Source organism: Phascolarctos cinereus, unplaced genomic scaffold (assembly GCF_003287225.1).
Source record: "Phascolarctos cinereus isolate Bilbo 61053 unplaced genomic scaffold, phaCin_HiC Scaffold_5;HRSCAF=322, whole genome shotgun sequence".
Taxonomy (NCBI): Eukaryota; Metazoa; Chordata; class Mammalia; order Diprotodontia; family Phascolarctidae; genus Phascolarctos; species Phascolarctos cinereus.
In genome coordinates, this window is record NW_027555958.1 from 438,827,414 (window position 1) to 438,845,076 (window position 17,663).

The following is a 17,663-nucleotide window of genomic DNA, read 5'->3' on the forward strand; positions in this document are numbered from 1 at the left end:
CTTTGCAATGATTTCTCTGCTCTCAGTGATTTCTGTAAGTTGGAGATTTGGGGATCCCTGCTATTCCAAAGGCTCTTAGATTCCATGTCCTGAGCTACCTCCATAAGATCTTGAGGCTGATGATAGCCAAGGTGGTAGCATTGATTTGACTTGCTTGGCCCCTGTTACTTCCTGTTTCGCCCTCAGGGTACCTTACTGCTTTGGTGCGACTAGCTTGTTATGTGCGGTAGGCTAGATATTAGGGATATAAAGGCAACAATCCTCTACCCTCAAGTAGCTTGCATTCTATTAAACAATCCTGTCATTTTCATCCATATCTTCTCATTGATCCTCCCTAGAAGGTCTTGCCAGAATCATTGACTTCTTTAGCACAGGTCTCTTCATGGCAAATGTGCCTCTTGCCATTGGCAAGTAATACCTCATTTGGTCTTGTGTCTGCAAAAGAAACTTTGTGATTGGTCCATAGGCCTGAACAGCAGATCAGCTTCCAGGGAAGGAATAGTTAGGTCCCAAACAGCCCCTCAAACTTCTTTTAATTCTGTTGTGATCCTATAGAGAGGGTAGCAGCTGTAAGGCATTGAGTTTCTTTTAAGTACATTTCTAGTTTTTAACAGATTTATATAAAAATAAAGATAGTTACCATGTCAAGATGATTGCTTTGGAGTAGAAAGAAAATGATGATCGTGGACTGTGATATGTGAAGGGGTACTATCTGTGGTCCCAGAGACAGGGATATAGAATGACCTATGGGGCCCAGAAAGGTAGTATAGGCATCAAATTTAAAGAGAACTGGGGATAGCTAAGCCATACATAAGGTTCCCTGTGGGAAGCATATTGGTTTAGCTTTAAAATGTAAATCTGGTTCAGGGCATGTACTTGGGAATGGGCCTTGTGGGGCCTTCTTATTGGACACCTCTGGTGAAGTGAATAGAGAGCTGGCTGAAGAATTAAGAAGAGTTGGATTCAAATCCTATCTCTGATGAAGTGATTACGTGACTGTAGACAACCTCTCAGGGCCTCAGGCAACTCTCTAGGATTAGGAGTTGCAGAAATAGGACTGATTTGCATCAGTGGAATCTCGGTTGCAGTCCAAAAAGAGAACCTGAATTATTTAGATTTTGATGCTGCCCCAGTATCAGAAACAAAGACTCTTTTATCCAAAAGGATTGTAAGTCAGGTGATGTTGAATTCAAATGGATTGGCTTTTGAAAGAATCAATGGTCCATTTATTCAGACTGGGGAAAAACTGAATCCAGCTAATGTTCAGCCCTGCGTGCGTGTGTCAGAATCACAGCAGTTCAGGGTGGGAAGGAACCTCGGAGGTTTCTAATGCTCTTTCAGTTCAATGGGGATGTACCTCAACATCTCAGTTACAGATGCACTGACGTTTGTACTGTCGTCAGGAGAAGATGAAATGAGTTACCACGGAGTCATACAACGAGGTGAAGTCAGTCAACAAGCATTTACTATGCACCTACTATGCACCGGAAATTATGCTAGGCACAGAGGACAAAAGTGATTGTCCTTTTCCTTAAGAAGCTAATATTCTATCAGGAGAGACAAACACGTGCCGATATAGATCTATACAAAATACATGAAAAAATATGAAATATATTAAAATATGGGAAAAATAAACACAAGGTAATAGAAAAGGGGCAATGGAAGTGCTGATGGTTGAAAGTGAGGTGAATTAAGAAAAACCACTGTAGAAGGTAGAGTCTTGAAAGGAACCAGTGATTTTTCTGTTGTTGTTTGTTCTTTGTTTCAAAGAGACCAATGACATCACAGGTGATGGTTTGGCTTGCTCATGAATTGGGTTTAAGTGAGGCAGAGTTGCACAAAGTTATCAAGCTCACTCTGTCTTCCAGAGTCATCAAAGTTCAGTGGTAGGACAAAGGTCAGGAGTGGTGATTCTAAAAGGTAGAGGTAAGGAGGGAGTATGTTCTAATTATGGGAAATGGCCATTGCAGTCAGGAAGACAGGAGATGCAATGTTACATTTGAGAAACATTACGAAGTCCAATGTGGGTGAATTGTAGAGTTTGTGAAGGAGTAATATGTGATAAGGAAAGGTAAGTTGAGGCCAGTTTGTGAAAAGCTTTAAATACCAAACAGAGGAATTTATATTTGGTTCTAGAGACAATAAAGAATCATTGAAATTTATTAAATGGAGGGGGAAGATGAGTGGAGAGTCAGACCTGTGCTTTAGGAAAATCACTTTGACAGCTTGTAAAGGTTAGATTGAGTGGAGAGAGATTTGGAGGTGGAGGGAAGACCAGTAGGGAGGGCATTGTCATAGTGTAGGCAAGAAATGATGAAGATCTGAGTTAGGGTAGAAGAGGAAGGATTCGAGAGACATTGGAGGCCAGAATCCATATGACTTGTCAAGTGATTGGATAAATGAGAGAATCAAAAATCACACCAAAGTGGTAAACCTGGGTGGTTGGAAGGATCATGTTGCCTGCAGAAAAAGGAAAGTTCAGAAGAGCAATGGCATTGCAGGGAAAGTAATAAGTTCTGTTTTAGACAGATATTGTTGATACGCCTATGAGATGTACAATTTAAAATATTTATTAGACAATTGATGATTCAGCCCTGGAATTCTGGAGAGAAACTGGGGCTAGATACATAGGGCTGAGGGTCATTGCCATAGGGATGATAATTAAGCCCGTGGGAGTTGATGACATCATCAAGTGAAGAGCAGAATGAGAGAAAAATGAGAGACTTTAGAGCAGAAACTTTGGTAAGCTAGGGAATGTGATTTGGATAAAGACCAGCATAAGAAATTGAGAAGTGGTTAGACACTCCTCGGAAAAGAACCAAGAAAAGGTGATGTCACAAAATCCAAGAGAAGGGAGATTATCCATGAGAAGAAAATGGTCAACAGTGTTGAGAAGGGTCAAGAAACATGAAGATTAAAAAAAGATATTCCATTTGGAAATTGGAAAATCATCTGTACCTTTGGAAAGAGAAGTTTCATCAGAGTGATTAAGTTGGAAGCCAGGCTTTGAGTTCAAAAGTAGAGCAGGGCAAAGAGCTGTGAAAATGGTGTCAGAAGGTCCTGGGAGAGTCCTATTTCTACCATTTACTAGCTGTGTGCACATCCTTTAACTCTTGTTTTTCTCATCTGTAAAATAGGGGGTTGGGCTAGATAATCTCCAAAGTCCCTTCCAGCTCTGATGTTCTGTGGCTTTCTGTTGCCTCCATTACCTGTGAACCTGTTTTTAAAAAAATAAAAATCACTAAAGCCCTAATTGTCAATTTTGAAAGATTATAATGCACTCCCTGGAAAACATTCAGCAATATGAGAATCCTCCATTGTCCCTCCCACCCTGTCAGCCCACAGCTATTGGAAATGGTTCAGAAAATCTAGAGTTTTGGAAATATCTCTGGTTAATCTTTGGGGAATAGAGGAGGCTACTTATCATAGCCTCACTCTTCCAGAGTCATCAAAGTCCAGTGGCAAAGACAAAAGTCTTTGTGGCATCGCCAGCTCCCCATATGATCCTTATAGCACATGGTCTTTGGACCCTGTTTTTCACTCTGCTTATCATCTTTTGGAGGTTCTCCAGTGAATAGATGTCCTCCACAAAAGGAGGTGCACAGAATTAGATGGTGCTGCAGGCATGGTCTCATCGGATCAACATGTAGCAAAATGATCACCTCCCTCTTTTGGGAGTAAGTTAGTTAATAAAAATTTATTAAGGGCCTACTATGTGCCAAACACTGTGAGTGACCTCTTAATGTAGCTTAATTGTTAGTGAGCATTCTAAGATTGTGAGAAATGATACTGCATAAGGTGGGAAAAAGCAAAATGTCCCAATTTTTAAAAACACAGAAGAGAGTAGTCTTCAAACAATAAGCCAACGAGCTTGGCTTTGATTTTTTGGCAAAATTCTAGATTGTATCATTAGAGGGTGGGTTAATGAACATAGAGAAGGCGGAAGAAAGAGACCTGGATTTGGAATGAGAACTCATGGGTTCAAAACCCTGGATCTTGTATCAGCTTTGATTAGCTGCCACATTTCAGAGGGATATTATAAACTTAAGCCAACTGGGCAGAATCTGCTTTAGGATGATTATGAATCTGAACCTGACACTACACGCAATATTTCATGCCCATAAGCCTCTGCAGAGAAGAGTGGGAAGTTTATTTTCACAACTTTTCTCCAAAGCTAAACTTGGTCACTATGATTACATAGAATTCAATTTCATTTTTTGGGGTCATTGTTGTTGTTGTTTATTCCAATTACGTGTTGTACACATTGTGTACATTATTTTCCTGGTTCAGTTTACTTCATCTGGCATCAGTTCTTACAAGTCTTCTTCCATGTTTCAGTCCTTTGTAGTCATTGTTTCTTATAGCTCGGTAATTTTCCATTATATTCATATACCACAATTTTTTAAAGTCATGCCTGAATCAGTGTAGACCCATCTATCTTACAGATATTATGTGACTTGTACTTTAAAACAATACATTATTTTTGACATTGATACAGTTTGGTCTGCCTATTTTGGGGGAGGAATTCCAGAGATAAGGCTGTAGTAAAGACACAGAGAAAGAGGAAAGCACAGAATGTATTTGAGAAAGGCCATAGAGTTTATGATATGTGAAAGGAGGTGAGATCGTCCCTGTCCTGAAAGAACTTCCAATCTAGTTGGAAGAAGAGAATGAACACATATGGAAGCAGTAGAGAACAATTACATGCTCAACTAAGGAGAACTTGAAAGTGTAAATTCAGAGAAAGTAGAAATCCAGGTATGTTTCTTGGAAGATGTGGCCTTGGAGGCTAAATAGGATCTGCATAGATGGCTCAGAAGTAGATGGGTTGCAGTATGAGCAAAAGTATGGAGGTGCTAATGGTGCAGTGGGGTCAGCGAGAAGGTAAGTTTGATTAGTGCTGAGTTTCTTGTTGGAAAGTAGTGTATGATTATTTTGCATTAGCTTTGTATAGATTTCGGTTTGATTTATCCATGCACATATCATTTTCCTTCATTAGAATGTCACCTTCCAGAATGTGGGAACTGTTTCATCTTTGTCATTGTATCCTGGGCAATTTTGAATTGAATCTTAGAATTGAAAGGTAAACTGGGGTCAGATTACGGAAGCCCTTGAAAGCCAGAGAAGTTTAGGCTGGATATGATAATATTGGTGGTCCTTTAGTAGGAATGACTTCATTAAAGTTAGTTTTTAGGAAGATCAATATGGCAGAAACAGGGGAAAGAGAATTGGCTCTGAAGTCTTGGGACCCGGGTTCAGATTCCGCCTCTGTGTTCATTGCTATATGACTTTGCACAAATCAAATAATTTAATATCTCTGGTCCTCAGTTACTCATCTATAAAATGAAGAGGTTGGACTAGACTGTCTCTGTCTTCCAGCTCTGGAACTATGACCATCCCCCTATGATTCTCCCAGGCCAGAGTTGTAATGCAATAGTCCAATCATGAAATGATGAATGCTTAGTGAGATAACAGTAGAAATAGAGAGGAGGGTTGGGTCTTTGAAATAATGTACAGGGATGAAACAATAGAACTCAGTGGCAGATTGACTATTGGGATAAAAGGAGATGGATGAGTCAAATCTGAGTTTAAATTGTTTAGTCTAGGAGAATGAAAGAATAAGAGTGGACAGAAATGAGAGAGGTGAAAAGGGGAGTTTTTTTTTTTTTTAGGGAAAGATACTAAATTTAGTTTTCCCATTCAACAAACATGTGTTGAGCTCTTATTTTAGGAAAATATACTGTGGTACCCCATGTTAATTTTTTTGGGGGGCTTTTGTGTTATGATTTAACTTTTTCTTTTATTTGTTTGCTTTATTTATTATTTTTGAGCATACATTTCTAAAAAAATTGAGTCCCAAATTTTCTCCTTCTCTCCCACCCCTTCCCTACCTATTGAGAAGGCAAACAGTATATCAGTTATACATGTGAATTCATGCAAAATGTATTTCCATATTATCCATGTTGCAAAAAAGAAACAATAAAGAGCAAGAAACACAGAGAAAGGAAACAGGTATGCTTCCACCTGCACTCAGAGTCCATCAATTCAATCTCTGGAAGTGGCTAGCATTTTTCATCATGGGTCCTTTGTAATTGTCTTGGATCATTATTGAGGAGAATAGCTGAGTCTTTCACAGTTGATCATCACTAGAGTATTGCTGTTACTGTGTACAATATTCTCCTTGTTCTGCTCGCTTCACTTTGCATCAATTCTTATAAACTTTCCCAGGTTTTTCTGAAACTATCCTGCTCATCATTTGTTATAGCATAATAGCATTCCATCACAATTTATATACCACAACTTGTTCAATCGTTCTTCAATTGATGGGTATTTATTCAATTTCTAATTCTTTGCACCACAAAAATGACTGCTATAAATATTTTTCTATATTTTCCCCTTTTCTTTGATCTCTTTGGAATATAGAACTAATAATGGTATTGCTTGGTCAAAGGGTATGCATAGCTTTATAACCCTTTCAGCATAGTTCCAAATTACTCTCCAGAAGGTTTGGACCAGTTTACAATTCCACCAGGAACACATTAGTATCCCTACTTTTCCACATCCCCTCTGTTTTGTCACTTTCCTTTTCTGTCATGTTAGCCAGTCTGACAGGTATGAAGTAGTACGTCAGAGATGTTTTAATTTGCATTTCCCTAAGCGATAATGAGTGAGCCTTTCTACATGTGACTATTGATAGCTTTGATTTCTTCTTCTGAAATTTGCCTCTACATATCATTTGACCATGTATCAACTGGGGAATGGCTCTTATTTTTATAAATTTGACTCAGTTCCCTACGTATGAAATGAAGCCTTTATCAGAGAGACTTTCTGTAAAACTTTTTTTTGTTTTTTTTTTCTTCTGTTGAGAGAATGATCTCTAGAATAAAAATAACAAGACCAAAAAAAATGACTATCTTGAAAACCAAGATAGTTTAGGAAATAGTAAGAAAGCAATTAGATAAATGAATTCAAATCATGTGATTCAGATGAACTACATCCTTTTGGGCTAGTCACTGTGTTAAGCACTGAGGACACAAATATAAATGAGCAAGAAAGTCCCTGCCCCAAAGTAGTTTACATTCTATTAGGAAAGACAACACATGGGGAGGGGTGGCCAGAGAAGGGCATTTTGGATTGAGAATGCAAAATTAATGGTGACTGGAGCCGCAGGACATTCCACTGATGTATTTTTCAGAAATTGTACCATTGATTTAATCAGTATTCTCAGAGCCAGAGTTGGAAAATGGACAGAGGGTAGAGGGGAGGAGGAAAATACAGTCTTAGGTTATGTTAAAAGAGGCTTAAAATCAGGACTGGGGAGATGATAATTAGCTAGTGTTTATTAAATGTCTACCATGTGTCAAGCACTGTTCTAAGTGCTGGAGTCCTACTGTATTCTATTCTCATTATCTTCCTCCTCCTCCTCCTCCTTCTCATTATCATAGCTAACATTTATATAGTGCTTACTACACGTCAGACATTGTGCTAAGTGCTTCATAATTATTATGTCATCTGATCTTCATAACAACCCTGAGAGGTAGGTGCTATTTTTATCCCCATTTTACAGATGAAGAAACTGCGGCAAACAGGGTTAAGTGACCTGTCCAGGGTCACTCAGCTAATAAGTTCCTGAGGTCACCTCAAGTCTTCCTGATTCTAGGTTCAGCACTCTATCCACTCCTCCTCTGCTTATCTCAGTCCATCTCCAGTTCACATTTAGAGTTTTGTGTTCAGTTCTCAGTGGTCCATTTTAGAGAAAACATCTATAATTTAGGGAGTGTCCAGAAGTGGGTAAACAGGATCATGAAACGTCTCAATCTCATGTCATGTAAAGATAGGTTGAAGAAACTAAGGCACGCTCAGTCTGGGTAAGAGAATAAATACCAAGTAGGCAGAATATCAGTTGTCTTCAAATATTTGAAGGAGAAAAAGGATTAGATCAGCACTCAGTCCCTGGGGTCAACACCAGGAGCAGTTACATGTGGGTTACATGGAGGCAGAATTGGGATTACTGTAAGGGGAAAGATCCTAAGAATTGGAGCTATTCGAATGTAAAGTAAGCTGCTGTGGTAGGCAGCAGTTACCTCCTCTCTGGAGCCCTTCAGTCAAAGGCTAGAGCATCACTTAGCGGGCATCACGGAGAGAGGGGATTCCTGTTCAGCCCTAAGGTTTCTTGCAGCCCTAAGATTCTGTGATTCAAAACCATTGCTCATGAGCCCCCACTGATATGTTTACTTTTTACTCATCGGTCATAGAATGCAATGAAGACAAGGCAATAACGTTGAATCAAGTAGTGATAAAACATTTTCCACATGAATCTGGTCACATGCTTCCTAGAGTATGTTCATTGTTAGTTAGAAGAGTGTATGCATATAGAGAATATGCAGAGAAGGCATACTTTTATTTTTGTGAGGCAATTGGGGTTAAATGACTCGCCTAGGGTCACATAGCTAGTAAGTATCAAGTGTCTGAGGCTGGATTTGAACTCAGGTCTTCCTGACTCAAGGCCCAGAACACTGTGCCACCTTGCTGCCCTTGGAAGGCACACTTTTTAAGAGACTATTGTGAACGAATATATATATGTAGAAGAATAATTCATGCCATAGTGCTGTAAGGCCACTGACATGTCACCATGTTTTCATATTGGGTCAGCACCACACTATGGTCTTTGAGAGATACGGCCATTGTTTCTTTTCTTGCTGGTCTTAGGTGGCTGCTGCTTAGCAATGCTTTCCCAATCCTGCAGCAGCTGCCAGGCATGATTCCACTGGGCCATGGAATTGTTGAGTTTCTATTGGTTCCCAGTTTCTGTTTTCAGCTGAAATATTCAGCTGAGGTCTGACCTCTTTCCCAAGAGAGAAACAGAGGGTTTGGCTATTCCTCTTTTAGCCTAAAACTCAGAGGCTTCTACCTCCCCTCACCCCACGGCTCTTTTAGAAAGGCAAAAATCTCACAGATCCAGTTTTTGAACTAGAAGAAAAATCCCTCAATGTGTTGTCCTCTCATAAGCATGAGAGTGGTATTTGTCTGTTTCTCCATCAGAGACTTGGCAGGAATTGATGTTTCCTTTCCAGAAGGAGATTTTTCTCCATAGGCACCAAGGTCTTTGAAACATAGAGCTATTTCAGCTGAATAGTGCCTTCAGGGTTAAATCTAGCTTTTAAACCTCTATTTGCTTCGCACCAAGGCCTCACTCTGACCAAACATCCCTTGTAGTTCCCTGCTAAACAGCCTCCAGTTAACATCAGCTTAAAGGTTATCTTTCCAGCAAACTGTTCTTAACAGTTTCAGAGTTAGCTGCTCCACCCCTAACCCCCATCCCAGTTTCTCAACTCAGACTTGATGCAAAGCACAAGAAGTAAACAAACTGGGGACAAGGTCAATGTCTCCCTCCTGTCTAGCCACATTCCTGCTTTTGATTTTCATATAAGCTGCCTTGTATTTGGTTGGAGGCATGGGTGTTAATGGATGGACAGTGCCCTGCCCTCCGTGCCCAAGATTCTGTTCTTGTCTAGGCAAGATCACACTTGCTTTTCTAGGGGTTGAATAAGATTGAGAAATACTACCTTAGTTAGTGTATGTCCTTAGAAAGCAGGCTGTAGATTGAAGGAAATTTAAAATAACTCAGTTGATTCTATCGATCACGGAACTCCTAGAGGCTAAGAATTTGTTTTCAGTCTCTCATCCACCAAACTCATTCTTGACTGGATAATATTGAGTCATTCCTAGGCATGTTCATAGAGAAAAACTTCCCTATTTGCCTCCCTGTTTGTTAGCTTGAAAGCCTACCTTCTTTAGCCTTCTGTCCAGCTCATTAAAGACAGCCAGGTCATTAGGAGGGAATATGTTTTTTTTTTTCTAAAAACAAAACAAAACAAAAAAAGAAACACAAAAAACCCAAACAATTGATAGCTTTTGTTTTTTGATCATCTACATTTCCCAATGTATCTCTTCTTGTTCCCGTCCCCACCTTTTATAAAAAGAAGGGGAAAAGAGTTCAGTAAAACTAAACAACCTATTGAAAAAGTCTAACCTTATGTGTACTATTCTCCACCTCTGAAAAAGAGGTGGGGAAAGTAATTTTCTCATACCTCTTCTTTGAGATCAAGTTTGGCATTTATAATTTCTTAGCATCCAACTTCAGTTGTTTTGTTTTTGTCCTTTCCATTTATATTGTTGGGGTTGTTATGTATCTTGCTTTCCTGAGGAAATATGTTTCTACCCAAGATACCTGGCTGTTCTCCATCACATTAGTAGTTGAAGGAGATTGAATATACTATAAATGTCAATTTATTGTCATTGTGCATAGTTCTTGCCCATATACATGACCCCTTTTACAGGAATATGGAAACTAAGTTATATAGTTCCTTATCAGTTGGCCCAAAGTCATTCATAAGTTTCTCCTCCTTCCCCCCCCCGCCCCCCGAACCTCAGACACACCTTAGAACTAAGAATTCTTGCATCCAAGGCAAATAACTCAAACTATAACTGGTATGAGTGGCATGAGACATGCCTTCAGTTTGGTCAGGGATGGAACATCAGCCCATGGGGAAAACTTAGAGACCATGAGGCACTGGCATAATGCCAATGCTAGAAAGGGGAGGCTGCAATAAGGGGGATGGTGGAGAAGCAGTCAGGACAGGAGAAGAGCTTACTCTATCCTCCATTTACTAGTTCTCTATTTTAACTAACGATTCTTGTTAATTAAGTGATAAGGTTTTGTGTTTTTTTCCTCTGCTGCTAGAAGACTTCAAGTACTGTCAATGCTCTCCAAATTCAGCACCTTGAGACAAGGTCCTGCTTACCCTACCCTAGTTATATAGCTGGACTCCATAAAGCTTACTCTTTCTTTGCCTATAGATAGTTAGTCTAATTTTTTAAAATTGCGTAAACATTTTCCCTCCTAGTTTTGGATCAAGAGGAACAGAGCAAGGAATAAACATGCATCTTTCTTGGAATATAGAATATGTAAGGAATGGTGCATATATACCTTAATTAATGCCATTGCTTACGCTTAGTCTGGGATCCTGCAGTGTTAATGAAGTATATTTATAAGTCGTGAACCAACATCCACGTATGGGACGTTTTCAGTTTTGGGGATTGGGATCCTTCCTCTTCTGCACGCAAAATACCAAAATGAGGCATACATACATATACATATACAAATACATATGCATATGCACCTGCATATACATATACATACACATACACACATACATGTACATATACATACACATACACACATACAGGTACATGTGTGTATTTAAACAAAGGGAGGATCACTTACTTTTAAACTCTAAGCAACTTTGGCTTCTTTTGTAATCACAATCTAAACTCATCTTCCAGTTATCCCCATCTCCACTTCAACAGAATGCCTGCCAGTCCACATGCTGATAGAACTGGAAATGATTTTATTTATATCTTCCTTGTTAGTCATGCAGTCTATGTACAAACAAAACAATGTTATTCTTATCTTCTCCAAAAGTTTAATTCATTTGCAATTAAAAGCTGGGGGAGAAGAAGGTGGTGGTGGGGGCGGGCGCAAGGAAGAAGTTCATCCTTCTCCAGTATCTTGGGCCTGAATGATGGGTGACAGCCATTCTTCCTGAGAGATAACAGCACTGCCATACACCTAATTGCTGCTCTGTCTTGTTTTTAATAAGTAGTTACCCGTGCAAGCATTATCCTACCATAATTAAATAAGGCAATGCAGTCAACAACCCTTCAAAAGCATATTGTTAAAACCTGCCATCCACTAGCTCTTGCCAAAGCTGGTTCCACACCCTCTCTCCACACTCATATCCTCATTTGTTTCTGGCAGAGGCTGTCATTCCAAGCAAAGCTTCTGCCCTTTTTTCAGCAGGGTTATTAGCAGAAAGAACTGGAGATAATCACAGGAAGTCAGGACCACAGTCTTGAGCATGTTACAGCAGGCCCTTACTTTCGCTTGCTGGACTTGCCTAGTTCCCTTGGCATGCCTCTGCTGGCCACCAAAGACCTCTATGACCTTCAGGTAGTTTCTTTAGTTGACAGATGTTGGTATATTGTAGTGAAGTGGAATACTCTGCTGGCCCGTGAACCGATTAGATATATCAGTACCTAAGAAAAATAAAGACTCCTAGAGGAGACGGCCTCAAAATTGACGTAGGGCAGGGAGTTTGGAACTTTGATGTTGCCGTCTTGATTTTGCTGATGACTCATCGCTGGATTGTGGGTGAGTCACCTAACTGTTCTGTGGACCTTGGAGCTCCCCGTTGAGTGGGTAGAGGATTCTTCACTGAATATCACAAAATTCATTCATTTATCCATCCATTTATTCATTCATCCTTTGAGGGCTAACAGACCCGAAGTTGAAAAAACATTCAGTGAAAAAAAATCAGTGATATCATTTAGAGAGAGATCAATGTGGCTGCTTCACTGAATGTGCCCTCCACAACTGTTAGCTTTGACATTGGCACACATTCTGCTAGTGCTGCAAATATACTTTGTGTTTAAAACAGCAAGTCAAGAAATTTGGCATTTCAGAAAATAGATCGTCTGGTTGCTAGAATTACTCTTTGCACACAGTAGGTGCATAATAAAGATCTGCTATATTAGGTAGAGTTGCACAAAAGCTTGAAAATTGGCCATAGGATTTGAAAAGGGAGGAAGATAGATCTAAATTATGTGTTAAGCATGTATGAATCTGACTTTTTTATTTTCTTAATAGATCCATGGAAGCTCTCTTTGCAGATGAAAACTTGCATCTTGGCTATGATTCATAGACTTAGAGATCTGTGGTTTCATCGACATAAGGAGTCCTCAGTGTGGCAACTCCCTCCACCAAAGCAGATCAGCAATTGGGCTATGACTTCATAGCTTAGTCAGTCACCTGAGGCAAACAATGTAAGTGACTTACTGGGGTCCCAAAGCTGGTAAGGGTCAGAGGCAGGATTTGAACCCAGGTCTCCCTGATTTTGCCTGACCCTTTATCCACTACGCCACACTGCCTTGCCAAATTTGAAAGAATGCAAAATAGCACTCAATGCAAAAACCAAACAAGCAAAAAATCCCCCCAAAACCAAACCCAGCTCCACAGTTCTTCGCTAGGCTCCTGTCATTATTTACAAGCCAGTACAGTGCCTCAGTGCTGACTGAGCAATGTACTTCACACGTAAAAAATACTTAGCTAAATATGCCTCCCCCAGCACTTTGTACCTTACATAACACTTCTTTTGCACCTCTTTTATGCTTATCATTTATTACACTTATTTGTGTAAGTGTTCTATCTGACTACTAGACTGTAAGCTTTACTGTCAGCCAGCTCACAGTCTAGAAGTCTTATCTAAATGTTGTATCTCAGCCAGGTCTAGCTGTGTGTTGATTGCAAGGCAAATATTAAATAATATGGAAACATGGATAGTGATGGACCTGGTGTCTGAAACCACGTCTCCTCTATTTTGAAAACAAAACAAAAAACAAACCTTCACTTGATCCTTCCATCCCTTAACTATCATCTTATATCTCTTCTGCCCTTTGTGGCTAAACTCCTTGAAAAGGTCATCTACAATAGGTGCCTTCACTTTCTCTCCTTTTTACTCTCTTCTTAACTCCTTATAATCTGGCTTTTGACTGAACCATTTCACTAAAACTGGTCTCTCCAATGTTACCAGTGATCTCTTAGGTGCCAAATCCAATGACCTTTTCTCAGTCCTCATTCTCTTTGATCTTTCTGCAGCCTTTGACACTATTGATAACTCTCTCCTCCTTGATACTGTCTCCTCAGTAGGTTTTTGGGACATACTCTCCCCTGGTTTTCCTATTCATCTGACCTCTCCTTATCAGTCTTCTTTGTGAGATCTATACCCAGATCATGCCCTATCCCCAACATTCTCATGACTTACCAATTTAGTAACTGTTAAAATACTGAAATTTGGTTATTCTGCCATGACTTATTTGTAATAAAGCTATAGTGGATTTTTTTTTTTTGGAGACTGTCCTCTTTTTAAGATTGTCTAAAAGTCCCTTTAATAACAGGTACTGGAAATCTGCCAGGAATCAAATCCAAGATTCTTGGCCTATAGTTTGAAGAGTCCTCTCTTCTTCATTTTGAAAACTGGCACATTTGCTCTTTTCCAGTCTTGGGGTACTGTCCTACTCTTCAGAGTCCTTCACAAATCTCTAATGACCAGTTCTAGCAGCACCTGGAGGTTGTTCTCCTGAGCCTGATGAGTTGGAGTTATCAAGGGCAGGCAGCTAGGCGGTCTCTTACTATCTCCCCATTAACCTCCAGTATCAAGTCCCTAATAGACACTTTTGTCCTGTCATTCTCTTTGGCAGAACTGTTCCTTCCTCACAACCACCGCACCCCTCCCCCCCCTACAAAAATGGGAGGAAAATAAGAATTGAGACATACCTGAAGAATTGATTGTCTCCATTCCATTTATTGGAGCAGGGACCCTTCTCTGACTCCCCAAATTTGGTAGGTCCAGTTCATGCCTTCCTTCCTTCCTTCCTTCCTTCCTTCCTTCCTTCCTTCCTTCCTTCCTTCCTTCTTTCTTTCTTTCTTTCTTTCTTTCTCTTTCTCTTCTTTTCTCTCTTTCTCTCTTTCTCTCTTTCTCTCTTCTCTCTCTCTCTCTCTCTTTCTCTCTTTCTCTCTTTCTTTCTTTCTCTCTTTCTCTCTCTCTCTCTTCTCTCTCTCTTTCTCTCTTTCTTTCTTTCTCTCTTTCTCTCTCTCTTTCTTTCTTTCTTTCTTTCTTTCTTTCTTTCTTTCTTTCTTTCTTTCTTTCTTTCTTTCTTTCTTTCATCCTTCCAGTTCATGCAGTATGTAAAGACTGATGTGTGGGTAACAGTGATTACTGTTTTGGGGCATATGGTTCTGTTAAGCTCTAGATTTGTGATACTGAGTTGGAATCAACCAGATGTTTTGATCAGACTGTTTCTGCTTCCATAGATGTATTCTCAGTCCAAGGATAGCCTGCCATGCAAAGGGATACATAATGAACCAAAGAAAAATAGAAGACAGTCCCATTAGTTAAGCAGTTTCAGTAAGAAAAGAAATTTTCCCACCAAGGATAATGAGGTTATGATTTTAAATTTGGACAATTTTTTTTTCCTCCTTTAGGGAGGCGGGAGTTTGTCTCTTCCTTCCTTCCTTCCTTCCTTCCTTCCTTCCTTCCTTCCTTCCTTCCTTCCTTCCTCTTCCTTCCTTCCTTCCTTCCTTCCTTCCTTTCCTTCTCTTCCTCTCCTTCCTTCCTTTCCTTCCTTCCTTCCTTCCTTCTTTTCCTCCCCCCCCTCCCCCTTCCTCCCTTCCTCCCTTCCTCCCTTCCTCCTCCCTTCCTTCCCTTCCTTCCTTCCTTCCTTCCTTCCTTCCTTCCTTCCTTCCTTCCTCCCTTCCTTCCTTCCTCCCTTCCTCCTTCCTCCTCCTCCCTTCCTCCCTTCCTCCCTTCCTCCTTCCTTCCTTCCTTCCTTCCTTCCTTCCTTCCTTCCTTCCTTCCTTCCTTCCTTCTCCTGTCCTAGAGAAAAATTAACTAAGATCTGGCATTTTGAGAACGTTATTCCTTTCTACAAGCCTTAAAGTACAATATAAATGTGAATAATCATTAAGATCTTATTGTTCTTATCTTTTGCTGTGGGACTCAGCTAGACACACTCCTGGAACAGTTGTTCTCCTGCTATTATTCTTTTCTATTTAATATTCTATAGATTATCACAAAGGCAGAAAAGATAACTGCTTTCTCTTCTTGAATAAAAGGGTTAGGAAGTTAGCTCACTCCCTGTGGTCTCAGTGAAAGCATACAACTCCCACAGCAGGCATGGATGAAGGAGGGTTTTTGTCTCACCTATTTTCCATATGAGTTTGATTTTCCTTGCTTAGACTCTATATTTTGAAAGCTTTTTGTTTCTTGTATGTTGGGGATTGTGTATACTGGCCACAGTAGTATCTATAAGAGATATTGTTCTTAAGTTTTTATGGGTCAGTGTCATATCCGAGCCATTATGGGCAATAAGTCAGTCTGTAATAAGGGTCTGGTTTCTGGGACACTTGATCGGTTATACTTTCAATGATACTTGAGGTTATTATTTGTAAAATGAAGTTTTGTTGTCTGTCAGGCCATGAAAAATAGTGAGCTTCTGGTAAATAATTCTAGCTACTAGCTTATGTTTTTGCGATGTATTCGATAGGTGCTAAATTTTTACTGCCTAAAATGATATGTGGCACAATTTTTCTGTTTCTGTGCATAATCTATATTGATAACCAAGTCCAAGTTACTTAAGGGTAACCCTCTATTTTCTGATGCCAGTGACTTGGTCTGGAGTCGTCATCATGAATACCTAAGCTTCCCCAAAGAAACCCATACAACAGAAACATTTCCTTGATGTTTCTTTGTTGACATGTTGTTGGCTGACTTCATATATGACTATATCTATATGTCCCAGCAAAGTGATGTCTGCTTGTTTCAAAAGTGTTACTACAGTGGTTGACCTGTTTATCATGTATTCTAAGAATGTCTATCAATACTTAATTCTCCTTTTTGGCAAGGAAGTACACATCTTTCTATGGCTGCCTTAGAATGATGGGCCTTATCTTCAATATTGAATGGGACTTTGTGAGAATAATTTCTAAATCTTCTATGGTTCACTTTATGGTTCTGTACATTAAGACTGGTATTGCATATGTGTTAATTGCTTCAAATGTATCTTCCCTTCTCTTTTGATTTTAGGCAGCCAGTAAATTTCTTCATGTATTAGGCTACATATTTCTCTTGGATATCATTATGCTCAATATGTCTTACCTGAAAAAGTCCAAGATATCTGTAGAGATTGCCTTCATCCATTTGTTAAATATGGTCTCTATACTTAAATTTGAAGTTTTTAGTCTCTATTTTTTTGTATATGTTAATAATTTTTCACTTGATGGGTGCAAATGACATTTTATATCACTGGAGAAAGATTGAACTAGCTAAAATAGATGTTTAGGGCTTTTTTTTTTGGTGGAAACATATAGCTTGATGCCATTCATGTACATCTGTTAATCAATAAATATTTATTAACCACCTACTATGTGTCATAAAAGGCAGCTATGTGACTCAGTGGATAGAACTCTGGGCCTGAAGTCAGTAAGACCTGGCCTCAGACACTTACTAGCTATGTGATCCTGAGAAAATCACTTAACTTCTGTTTGCCTTGACCCACTGGAGAAGGAAATGTCAAACTACTCCAATATCTTTGCCAAGAAAACCTCGTGGACAGTATTGGCATGATATGGTCCATAGGTTCATGAAGAGTCAGACACAACTGAATAACTGAACAACAACAGTGATGTACCATGATGATGCTAAGCACTAGGGGTATAAATATGAAAAAGAAATATCTGCCCTCAAGGAGCTTACAATCTTATGGAGAAGGACAACACACAAAAAGAAGCTTAAAACCTTGTAGGGTAGAGGTAGATTCGTGATATTGAGTTGGAATCAACCAGAATTTTTGATCAGACTATTCCTGCTTCCATATATATACTCTCAGTCTAAGGATAGCCTGCCATGCAAAGGGATGCATAATGAACCAAAGAGAAATAGAAGACAATCCCATTAGGTAAGCAGTTTCAGTAAGAAAAGAGATTTTTTTTCACCCCAAGAATAATGAAGTTATGATTTTAAATTTGGACAATTTTTTTATCATTT